Source organism: Setaria viridis, chromosome 4, assembly GCF_005286985.2.
Source record: "Setaria viridis chromosome 4, Setaria_viridis_v4.0, whole genome shotgun sequence".
NCBI classification, from domain to species: domain Eukaryota; kingdom Viridiplantae; phylum Streptophyta; class Magnoliopsida; order Poales; family Poaceae; genus Setaria; species Setaria viridis.
In genome coordinates this window covers 12,865,535-12,878,519 of record NC_048266.2, presented here as the reverse complement: position 1 = coordinate 12,878,519, position 12,985 = coordinate 12,865,535, and the positions used below count along the sequence as shown (strand labels likewise).

The following is a 12,985-nucleotide window of genomic DNA, read 5'->3' as shown; positions in this document are numbered from 1 at the left end:
CTCATAGGTCGTCTCATGCAGTGCCACGTAGGATTTTTGATGATGTGGAGGAGAGAGAGCGAGGAGAGAGAAAGAGGTCGTTGCTTCGCGAAACAACCACCTCATGAGCTAAATTGTAGGACTACGAGATAACTTAACAACCATTGTACGAGTTATTGTTGCCATGCAACCCATAATATTTTATTTTTCTTATGCACAAATTAAGGAATTATATACCACTACCAGACAACTTATAGGACAACTCATTGTACAGGTTGCCTGTTAAATCGTCTCAAGATTACGTGTCAATGCATGAGACCGTCTATTAGACGACACCAATGTACTTGCTCTTAGGGCCCTTTGGCAGCTCCTAGCAAGCCGTTTTTGCCCTTTTTGCCGTTTTTGCCGGAGCTGAGCCAAAGGGGTCAAAATGAAACGGCTCCTAGCAAGGAGCTCCCTGGAGCCGGAGCCTTGGCTCAAAATGAAACGGCTCCTAGCAAGGAGCCCCCTGGAGCCGGAGCCATTTTTTACTGGGCGGACGGAGCCAGTATTTTTGGTTCCGGCGCGCAGGCCTACTGTTACGAGATTGCCCCCGGAGTTGCTCAAATTTATACCCAAAATGCCACCGCATACAACCGCACGCATTCTGCCCTTCTCCGCATGCGTTCCTGGCGCCGTTTCTTTTCCTCGCCTCGCGTCGCACAGCAGGGCAGGCGGCGCCATGAACCAGGGTCGGTGGGCAACGGCGGCGCGCAAGGAAGGTCCTCCGAGCGGGGAAACCAGCGGATCAAGCCTGGCTGACCTCGATCCGGGGGTTGGGGGAGGCGGAGGCGCCGCATCTAGGCCGGCGGCGGCCCTTCCCGGACCGGCAGCGGTCAGCCAACGTCGAGCGCAGCAAGCGGCTGGCCAGTTAGCGGGTGAGAAGGAGCATGGCCCAGCGGCTCACCAGGCTTCAACCGCGGGTGAAGGAGCGTGGCCTGGCGGCGGCCCCCCTTGCTGTCGGCGGCGACCTGCTTGCAGGTGCTGGTTCCACGGCGGGCGGCGGAATGGGGCGGGATTGGTGGAGCAGCGCAGCAGCGGCCGTGGCTCTTGGGCCGGAGTGGCTGTCTAACATATTGGCATCATCATCACCGCCGGCATCGGCCAGGAATGAGTTCGAGGAGGCAATGTCAGTGCCAGTTCGAGGAGCCTCTGCTCGTCGTGGAGGAGGACGGTGGCCGGGCACCTAGAACAACAGCTCCGATCCCTGCTGCCCTTGCAACCGTCGACGATCCAAGGTAAGAATTATTTCTGATGCTAGCAATTCATTGAGCATAAATGGAATGTGAAATTGGGTGTGAAAATGGATTTTGTGATGGTGATTATTTGGAATTGTGTGATACACCTATATGTGAGAACGGAACCGTCGACGTTAGTAGTATGCTTGGAATGTGATGCTGATTATTTGGTGCTTGTAGAATGTCATACATCTCTAGGTGAAAATAGTATATCTTACTTGATATTTGGTACTTATGGTACTGATTTGCAACAGAGATGCCGCTTGGTGTGATGAGAACACTAGAATAGTCTGTGAGATTTTTGCAGACGAAGTTCAAAAAGGAAATCGGTCAAGCACTCATTTGAATAAGATCGGTTACAAGAATGTGATACAAAGGTTTCATGAGAGGACCGGTACTATGTATACTAGAAAATAGTTCAAGAATAAATGGGACAAATTGAAAATTGATTATGGAATTTGGAAGCAACTGACCAATAAAGAGACTGCCATAGGATGGGATGAATCACGAAAAAATATAGTTATGCTAGAGAGTTGGTGGAAGGAAACAGCAAGAGTAAGTGCAAGTTATTTTTCATGCTTAACAATGCTCCATTGTGTTGGTGAATGCTTTATTTTCATACTGATAATTATTCCTTGCATTACAGAAAATAAAGGGATGTAGCTGTAGCGGAACCACCCAAATTAACTTGACTAAAATGCACTTAAATCGCCGGACACGCGATCATGCACTTTAAGCAAGTCAACTTGGTCGACCGTCAGATTTTCTCCGATAAACCACTTACAGGATCGAGAAGCATTGCTCACACGAAGGTGAGTAGCACAGAGGTTACAACACTCCCATCATATTAACATAGTTCAACATTTATTACATCAGAGTTTCCGAAATTCAAACAAGTTTGTAAGGTTCAACCAGACGAAGTAAACAAGCGGAAGCTAAACGTCGGTACACAATATCATGATGAAGCCGATCATGACATCAATAATCCCTGCCCTCGTCATCCGAGGAGGGATCTCACTCGACTGTCCAGCCTGGAGGGAGCTGGGTTGGTCAAGTGGTGCCAGCAGCTAAACTATTGACATCACCTGAAAAGTTAAGCCACAACAAGACTGAGCAATTAATACTCAGCAAGACTGACCCGTCCAGTGATAAATACTATCACCAACTTCTACATGCAAGGCCTTTTTGGCTTTGGGTTTGTTTTGCCAAAAGCACCTATAGTCGGTCCTTACTTTCAATGTTTTAACTCAGGTTCTACGTTCATTAACCAGTCTAGATTAGCAACTTATGCTAAGCAAGCATAATTTTCCAAACAATTATGGAACAAGCATCAAGATTAATATCATCATCATGTTCCATCTTTACTCAGTGCAGAATAGCGATCAAGCAATCCCAAACTGTGAGAGGCAGATGAATCAATTCGAATTTATTAACCATGCATGGCGAACCTAATCTCACGACATCCGCGTACCACGAAGGGATGCTTCATTTGTCAGTCGGCCCCGTCGATCCCTTAGGAACGTGTCAGAGCCAACTTCCTTTAGCATGCAATGCTCCATAATCCCGACCTCTGCCGTACTATGACCGCACTTGCACCCACATGATGCACCATGGGAACGACGTTCCAAGGACAGCTGGAGGGTATGCCACGCCCTAGTTCAATCAAGTACTAGGCTTCCCTATCCCATACTAGGTATGAGATTAGTACTTTCAAACACTTGATCACGAACACCGACACATTTCGACCTTAGTCCATTTTCGTGTAGACAGATGGGACAAACCACCAAGAACCGAACATAAGCCCGGCCCCGTCCATCATTCTTATAGTTGCAGCGAGAGTAAACAAACAACTCCTATAACTCTCGAGTGACAGTCAATCACTCGACTTTTACCGAGTCCTATTTAGCATTGCATCTACGCGACTTATCATGCTAGTGTTCAGATCAGAAGGGTACTAAGTTCATGCATCTAAGGTGTCATCCAACTCCTATGAACGTAAATGCACAATCCTAAGCATCAACATATTGCATAATTTAAAATAGGGAAACATGTACTGGGGCTTGCCTTCAAGAAGGGATAGAGGTTCTTCGAGGTCTTGATCTAGCTCGGGCTCTCCTTCCAAGTGATGAAGCTCCGCGGCAGGTTCTTCCTCCGGTGCGGGGTGGAGCTCGTAGGTTCCGTCGGTGAGATTTGCTTCTACACGACATGCACATGCAGGAGTTTAGTTTCAACCAGGCGCGAACACGGACGATGCACGGCATGGATTACGGTAGAAAGGAAGTTGCCTAAAAGCCACATTCACCTAAACAAGGTTTTTAACTTCTCTTAACTTCACAAAGGAAGGTGAGGTCGGGTTTAAACTTGTGGTTGACTTTGATGGTGACTATGTACACATTTAGATGCTTGCAACTTAGAATTTCCACAAAGAGAGAGGGAGGTTGTGTTTGGGATGGTTCAAGTGCAATAGGAGAGTTATTTACTTCTGAAAGTTTTTACGTCCTCTTCCCCAAAATTTCTTATTTTTCTCAGCTCTGGATTAATACTTATGCAAAAAGTAAGATTTCACTCTAGATTTCAAATGTAAAGCTAAAACAGTAACTTTAAGTTCTTCTCCAGGGTTCTAAACATTTCTCTGAGCTTTAACTCACAGAAACATTCACTACAGAGTTGGATTTACCTATTTAGCATTTTTCTTCTATTTACTATGATTTTAAAGGCCTAAATAAGGAATAAAACCATAAGATATTATTTACAATAGTAACATGAGCAAACTTATTTTGTAAGAAACTAGACAGAATAAGGATTCCAACAAAAGTGATTTGGTATTTTTCTAATTTTTTCTTGATTTAAGATGTAATTTCCAAGTTCCTGTCGATTTAAAATGAGTTAAAAGAGTTGGATCGGGGAAAACTTACGATCTGACCCTTAGACTTAAGCAAAAATTGTACCGGGATCCTCAGATTTAATACAGAGAAGTCCTCGGAATTTAACACAGATACCCTCGGTCAAAAGAAAAAAAACTCAACCGAGCCCTCGGGCGAGGCGGACAGCACTCGGGTGAGGCGGACACCACTCAGGCGAGGCGGACAAGGTCCGGTCGCTTTCACAGACAAATCAATGTCGGGAAGAGCTGGAAAGGGGTCGGCAGCTCACCTCCGGTCCTACGGACGAGGTCTTGGGGTCGGGAAGAAACAAGCCGGGGTGGAACGAGGAACAGCGGCGGCTCAGGTCGGTGTCGCGGAAACTGGCGGCGGCGATCCGGCGAGACAGGGGCCTCAGAGGCTCCTTGAGCAGGTCGACGAGCTCTAGGCGACTAAGGAGAAGCTGACGATGAAGGAGTCGCTGCACAGGGCTGGCCGGAGTGGCAGCTCCAAGTGCGGCGGTGAGTGCGGTGGAGAAAAACAGAGCAAGTAGAGTGGCAAAGGTGGTGATGGCGAAAGGAACTCCGGTAAGAGGCTTTGGTACCGTTTTATAGATGCGTGGAAGTGTTCGGAGGAAGGAAACGAGCTCGAGTGGGCGAGAGGATAAGATCGAGGGAGAAGGAAGTGCTCTGTCGCGGCGGAGATTGGTTGGCGCCTCCATTGGCTGGAGAAGCGGAGTTCCGGGGACAAGATCCTTCGGGCATTGGGCAAAGGAGATAGCGTCTGGCAAGTGCGGTTTTGCTGGGCGGAAGGATTGGTGAGGCCGGGCGTGCGTCTGGACGCGTCAAGCGCCGGATTGGGGGGGCGGCACGACTGGTACCCAGCGGTGGCATGGCATGCGAGGGGAAGGAAGACGCGGGCGCTGGTTGGGCGGAGCGGCTCACGCGCAGGGGGAGGGGAACAACCTCGACGGCGATTGGCCAACACAGCTGGCGTCGAGGCAACCTCAGGCAGAAAACCCAGCCGGCTTTAGGGACCTTCCACTCATAATTTTCAAACTAAACATTCAAAAGACCCTTAAACAATTGTAGTACTGTCAAACTTGTAGTACTGTGGTCGTAGTTCAACTTTATTTAAAGGGTTTGCTTAGATTTTGAAAGGATTTGGAGAAAACTTGAGCCAAGGTCTGCCAAAAACCAGAGTTTTTGGACTTTGGCATTTTAGCCATGTTGGTGAACTTTCAGGAATTTGACTTGACTCGACTTTAGGGCAGTTTTTGGTTTGAAAAGGACCAAGGTGTTATTGAAGGAGTTGCTCTTCGGTCTTAGGACTTCAACTTCTAGTAAGGGCTTTTCTCGAGTTTAGTTCAAAAATTTGGAGGAACACCCTCGCCAAGAGGCGCACTCTGGACGGTCTTCCAGACTTAGAGCTGGAACGCCCAGAGGGCTGAGTTGACTATTTTACCCGACTTTAACCAAGATTTTGAGCAGGTTCGATTACGATTTAGACATGGGTCAGTGTAGCAAAGTTGGGAACATACTCAAGGGACTACAACTTTTATTGAAGGTCTGACTCGAGGTTAGATGTGAACTTGTGAGATAACAGGTTGCAAAGTCGAAGAAAAACTTGAATTTCAGGACTTAGGTTGTTTGTAGGGTTCTATAACACTCCTATTTTGATTCTTCTTTTTGACCTTCTCCCACTCCGAATTAGCCAAAGTATCTTTAACAAAAGTTATTTGAAATTAAAAGTTTTACAACTCTTATTTGGGAAAAATTTTAAGTTTGTATATAAAATCTCAAGTTTTATATTTAACTCCAAAAGGAGCTTCTTAGGGTCAAAAAGGACATTTCACCTCTTTTGCTTAGTGACCAAGGACTTGTTTATGTTCAATTACACCTAATTAAGGCAGAGTTGTTACAGTACTAGATTCAAGCACAGAGGGCTCCAAAATGAGGAAAGCTTGGGAATTATGTTCGAAGATCTTCGTAACACCGGGGATGATCATTGGTGTGCTTCTAGTGGTGCAAGACCTTGTCAAACAAATTTGGATTGTGATGCTTCTCCCATTAACCTTGATGATGAAGATGAAGCTGACAATGACGATGACAGTGAATCGGAGGAGGTGACACCTACTAGTGTGAGAGGGAAGAGAGGTAGAGGGGCTGATAACAAGAAGGGAAAGAAACCTAAGACAAGTGCAGATCTTTGGTTTCAAGAACAAATGGGCAAGATTGTGGAGATGAATGAGCGAACAACTGCATCTTATGAGTCCATTGCAAGGAGGGAGGATAAATCTGGTTGTTCCATCTAGGATGTTATGGAATTGGTGAAGGAATGTGGTGCTGTTCCAGGAACAAATGAACATTTCATTGCATCTCTTGTTTTTACCAAAAAAAGGTTGAAAGAGAGATGTTCATGACATTGGATACACCTGAAGAGAGATTTGATTGGTTGACTAGAAAGCATGATTGGATGATTAGAAATGATGTGTCTAAGTAGAGCATTTCTAGGTGTTAGCAACCACTGTGTCCTTGCAATTAGTACTATTTATTTGTTGCTTCGATTGGTTCTAGTTTAATAGTTTGTATGATTTGTAGGCTCTGTATGACTTTCCACTGCTAGTATTTGGACTTGTAATAATGATACTATTTTAATGATTGTTCTTTGTGTAATGAACAGATCTGATAATTCTTCTCATGAGACTGATGATAGTGCTTCTGATAGTCATGAATGGACTGTGAAAACTCTTGCATTATTGAGGGGTGCTCAAAATATTCAATTTATGACTGTTGTTTTTGCTTCCAAATATTTCTTCATATATCATGACAAAAATAAGAATAGACCTCCATCACAAAGTGGCTTTGGTTGGACTATGGAAAAACTTCAGACTCTAGGATAGAGCCTCAAGATGTTCAAGATGGACCCACACCTATTCTACCAGCTGCATGATTTGCTAGCGAGTTCATATGGTCTCGAGTCATCTGTTCACATTAATTTTATAGAATCACTTGCTATGTTCCTACTTGTGTGTGGCCAAGGTATGTCGATCTATGCTATTGATGGTATATTCAACCATTCTTTAGAGACCATCAGTAGAAAATTCGAGGAGGTTTTGAATTGTGTAGTGGGTATGTGTAAGGACTACATAAGGTCTATTCATCCTAACTTCACTTCAATACTACACACTCAAGGATCAGTAATGCTCGTAGGATGATGCCACATTTCAAAGATTGCATTGGTGCACTAGATGGTACTCATATTTTGGCAACACCACCTCCTCATGACCTCATAAGATATATTGGCCAAAGTGGCAAAGCGACACTAAATGTTCTTGCTGTTATTGATTTTGACTTGCGATACACATATGCATCTATTGGATAGCCTGGATCTATGCATGACACCAATGTGTTGTTCCATGCACTAAAATATGATTATGACCAATTCCCGCATTGTTCCATGCACTAAAATATGATTATGACCAATTCCCGCACCCTCCTGTAGGTATGTTCATTTTCACCGTGATAGGAGGGGCCGTGGCCCCAGCGCCCCTCCTGGTTCCGCCACTGTGTATATCCTCTCGGACTCAAATTTAAGTGCCTATTTCTTCTTATTTATAATACCACTTAGTTCATCTGAAGTTTGAGTTCTCTCCGACTCAAATTGAGTGCTTATTTCTTCTTATTTACAATGCCACTTAGCTCCTCCTAGATTGGTCGAGTTTTTTTTAGAGAGCACAGGTTACTTTGAAACAAGAAAGAATCACCATTCTACTGTTGACAATATTTAAGCTATCTCCAGATTACTGAAAACTGGTAGAAGAACAGCAAACATAAGGTCATCTCAGTTGATGATTACACAAACTTGTAGGTCTCTCGTTATCAACATGATAACTTGACAGTTCATGGGTGCATTGTTGTGGTTGTGGGCTTGTGGCACATCGTCCATGAAAGCCAGGTCAGGATTATGAACCGTCAACTTCATCATCAGGAAGGGATTCCGTTGCTTCAGCTGCTACATTGGATCCTTCAATGCCTCCCAAATCATTGTGGCCTCGGTCCTTTGACACTTGCAATAAAGGATGATTTGGGTGTGCAACCACTTCCGCGCGTAGCAAATCAAAGTTTGCCACATCACCACCGTCTTGAACTGCAATAGTCTTAAGCCTTGGAAGATGTTTCGTACCAACAATCCCTGATTTCAACCTGCAACCATAGATTTCAATACTTCCCATCTGGGGTGCAGTGCCCTCCTCAAATCTCATCTCTCTCAACTGCTTCAAGAAGTAAATATCAATTTCCTTCAGATTTGGAAATGCCTCCCTTCTGAATACTAATTTCTCCCCAACATAAGCATTCCGATAAAGACGAAGGAGCATGAGATTGGGCAGCGTCCCAAGAACCTCCATTGTTTTACCTTCCTTTAGCCTACTCCTTGATAAGTGCATCTTCACCAGCTGCTTAAGGTTACCAAACCACTTTGGCAGATCCAAAAGAGATCCATTCAACTTTAGATTCCTTATGAGGGGTGGAGGAGAGCAAATAGAGTCCAGCCACTCTAGTGTTCCAACATCTGAGGATCCCTCAGCATCCACATAGAGAGATTGGAGTGAAGAAAGCTTTTCAATAGCTGCACAAAATATCTTGTATTTGTTCTCACTGGCACCTTTTGATGTCACACTTAATTTTCTTAGCTGACTGAGTTCACCGAGCTCCTCGATCACTTCCCTACTAGTTCCTTTCATGTCCACAACCTCTAGTATCTGTAACTTTTTGAGGGACTTGATTCCTCTTGGCAACCTTACACCTTTTGTATCAGACCAACGGGTAGAACAGGCCATCTGTATCTCAGCAATTAAATTGGCCCGATCGCTAAAACCAACAAGAGTTGTAAATATCATGGGAAAGCACATCGTGATAGTCAGGCATCCTTTTGGGTTGTCTATTAAATTAAAATAACCATAATCCAACCTTTTGCTGCAACGGAGGCTACGGAGATTCCTGAGCTCCACTATCGCAGTTGTCAGTGCTGAAATATTTGCTTCCCTCATGTCCAAGGTTTGTAGGCATTTCAGTTTCCCTATGGATCTCAGAAGTGCAAAATCATAGGAACCTCCTGCAATGTTCAGATATTTCATGTGGTGCAATAATCCTATATTCTTGACATCCTTTTGGGTCAGTCTAAATTTCACATCTTCCAAATCCAAGACCCTCAACATTCTCAACTGTGGTGAACAAAATGAAGGCACCGGCTCCATGGGCCTGTCACCAAATACAGATACTGAACGAACACTGCTCCAGTCCAAGCATATTTCTGAGAACTGGTTACCATGGAATGCAACATGGCGGATGGTCTCCTCTTCTACGCTAGTAACATTATCCTTAATCAAGAGTACAAAATTTTGCTCTCTAGAAACTGAAACCATGATATCACGCATGATATCATGGACTCTACATTTTTTAACCACTCCTTCTATATTGACTGCTGATGGTTGAATCATACTTCGGTTGATGAGCTCATTGAAGTAACTATTTCCAACATCCTCAATGTTCACCACATCCCTGGCTTTAACAAACCCCTCTGCTATCCACAGATCCACCAGACGTTTCCTTTGAATTACAAAATCCTCAGGGAAGATGCTAAGGTATAGAAAACATGGCTTAAGATGAGATGGCAAAGCTTAGGATAACTATCCTCCTCATTGCTTCGAGGTTTGTATTGCTCTCAAGTTCTGAAGGGAGTTCTTCATAAAACTTTCCCCACTCTGCTATCTTTTTAGTGGCAAGAATGCCTCCTACAGTGAGTATAGCCAGTGGTAAACAACCACACCTTTTTACTAGTTTTGTAACTATGTTCTTCATGTTCTCACCTGTTTCCATGACCTTTTGTCCTTTGCTTGTCTTCCTTAGTAGCAAATGTACAGCATCATCTATCTGAAGGGGTTCAAGGTGGTAAATCAGTGGTTCAGAAGTACATCTCTCAGCTAAGCCAGCATCTCGTGTTGTTACTAATATGCGACTACCTCTGTTGTTAATCTTTGGAAAAGCAATATCATTAATCCAGTTCCATGCATCTATGCTCCATAGGTCATCAAGCACAACAAAGTACCTTTTATCCTTTAAACCATATACCAAGCAATCAGCAAGATGTTGCACTTCAACCAGCAGTTTCCCCTGGAGCTCTTTCAAGAGTTTGTCCAATGAATCAGCACCCAAAAGTTGCCTGATCATATCTTTTAGAATCTCCTTCCTGTCAAATGACTGGGATACAGTCACCCAAGCACAGCAAGAGAAGTAGCTTGGAATATCTTCCTTGCTTTCGTAGGTCTTCCTTGCCAGAGTAGTCTTGCCTAAACCACCCATACCAACAACACAGATTACCTTAGTTGGACCATCATCACAGCTGATATCTATCAGCTTAAGCAACTCCATTTTAGGAGTGGCAAAGCCTACAAGTTCTGACTCATCTATGTTGTTAGCTGATTGGTTGCAAATGTCTTCCATGTAAGAATCCCTCTCATCTGCGCTGCTAGAGGAAGTGGTCTTTATTAGGCTGTACCGTGTGTTCCTGTTGCTCACTTCTTCAACTCTTGATTTGAGGTTGCGAATCCGAACAGCAATCCGATGGCGATCACCAAGCTTCAGCAGTTGGCCAGACAGGCTTTGGCTTTTCACATGAATTTTAAACTCGTCTAGACAATCTTCAATGTCATATGACAGATCTTGTACTTGCTCTGCCCATACCTTTAGTAACTCATCTTTGTTCTTCTCTACTTCAGCAGCTCTCAGGAATGCCTGAATTGTTTTTAACTCGTCCTTGATGTACCTACAATACATAGGTTCATAGAAAATTAAAGAAGCCTTTTAACGTAAGTCCAAAATCCATTCAGAATTGCCTTTGAGAAACCCACAGTAAGTGGCACAAGAATTAAACTTTCAATGCCAAAAACAATAAAAGAAATGAGTATATTTTATAACCCAAAAAGTTTTATAATAGCATAATAGCATTCATTTTATCTATTTATACAGATATATTATGACAGTACTTAATTTATAACTCTTTTGTGTTGATCACCGATACTTATTTTCAGTTGAACTAGTGCAAGTGATTCACAATATTGTATTGGGGCTGCCTAGCTCAACTAACAAGAAGCATCACTAATGGACACGTATCCTCTGCCCTTGCAGTAGTTACGACATCAGTGTATCTCAGTGAAATTCAACTGCTACTTTCCATGAACGGACACAATTATCTTGGACCATATCTCTCGACTCTTCCTCTTCCTAAGGGCGAGTTTGGCAGGGCTCCTCGCGAGGGGCTCCTCGTGCGGAGCCGGAGCCGGAGCCGGAGCCGTGGAGCCACTTTTTTGAGCTCCTCCATGCAGGCCTAAAACGGCTCCGGCTCCTCCCAAATGTGCCAAAAAATGGCTCCGCGGTCAATGCCGTTTGGTGCGGCTCCGGCTCCTCCGTGCTTCGGTAAGCGCACGGAGCCGGAGCCGGAGCCCTGCCAAACTGGCCCTAAGTCTCCGCACATAAACACCCTTTCTATCTGTGCCTACTGCCTACAGAAGCAGGAATAGGTAATAAACTATATTAGTTGATTTGTCCACAGCATTGGTGCTTGGTCCCAGAAGGGCCCTCGCCTTTTTATCAAAAAAAAGTCATAATTAATAACATAGCTGCCTACAAACCCATCTCTAAAAAGGTGGCCCAGCAAATGAACATTATGTGTGCTGAAGTTCACTGGCAAACTGTGTCAAGCATACGAGGCCATCGGTTTGTCTCTCAACTCAGCAGTAACCGCGAAACAGATGTGGTGGTGGTGGCTGTGCATCACATGGAGATTGCATAATCAAACACCTTGTCCATGAATCCCATGATAATCAAATACAGCAAATAAGCAATGATACCTTCTAGCTGCCAAAGATCATGAATAGAATCTGAGACTGTGGAATTGCTACGCACGATGAATCCCTGGCCTTTTTATTATAATCGAGCACAGAAGAATCATACAGGCGTGCGCATACTAGTCGGGAACTAGTACCGATAGTGTACATTTTCGAGAGTGAAAAATTGTGCCCGTTCAACTGATCCCACATTAACAAGTTTAGCTCCGACACGCGGTGGGCCAAGGCCGGATGAAGCCGTAACGAGGCCTCGTCGGGTCAATTCGTAATTTCCATCTTAATTTGTTTGCAATTTCTCTAAATTGTTCAGGCGTTGGCTCTGCGGTCCTATTCCACTACCCTCTACACCAATCCACGGTGGCCGGTGGGGGCAGCACGACGCAGCGGCCGCCCGGTTAGGACTAGGACGGCGGCGTGCAGGAGCGGGGGAGGTCACGCTGTGCAGGAGGATCGAGATGGACGGGGGCGCACGTACCAGATCTCCTTCTGGACGCCGAGCAGGAGGCTCGCCTCGTCGGCGGCGGCGGAGGCGGCCTTGCTGACGGCAATGCCCACCAGCGCCCGCGCCATGCTCACCACCGTCTCCGCCATCGGCCGGTCGACGCCCGCGCTCGCGATCGGAGCAGCCGAGCAGTCGAGCTCGGAAGCACGCGCGCAGAGGAATGGACTAGCGCGTGAACTCACTGCACCGAGAAAAATCTTCGTGGCCGGGAGCGGAGATGCTTCGTGTTAACGGGATGTTTAGAAAATGAATTAATTTCCTGTCAAAATGGACTAACGGGCGAGACCGACCGCGAGAGCGTGGGCCTGCGGGCCGGAGGAAAGCGAGGGCCACGAATGTTGATGGCCCAGGAGGCACGGCTCGAGCGGAAAACGCCACCGCCGCGGCCGTTGCTGTGCGCGTCGCCGTCAGTGCTGCTGCTACTTCCACCGCCGCCGCTGCCGTGCGTGCCGTCGCTGCT

At 45.4% G+C, this 12,985-nt stretch overlaps 2 pseudogenes; one reads left to right on the top strand and one right to left on the bottom strand.

Moving 5' to 3' along the window:
* Positions 1–908: 908 nt before the first annotated feature.
* Positions 909–7,167, top strand: LOC140222573 (uncharacterized; annotated as a pseudogene).
* Positions 7,168–7,893: 726 nt separating this feature from the next.
* On the bottom strand, positions 7,894–12,743 carry LOC117852807 (putative disease resistance RPP13-like protein 3; annotated as a pseudogene).
* Positions 12,744–12,985: the final 242 nt, after the last annotated feature.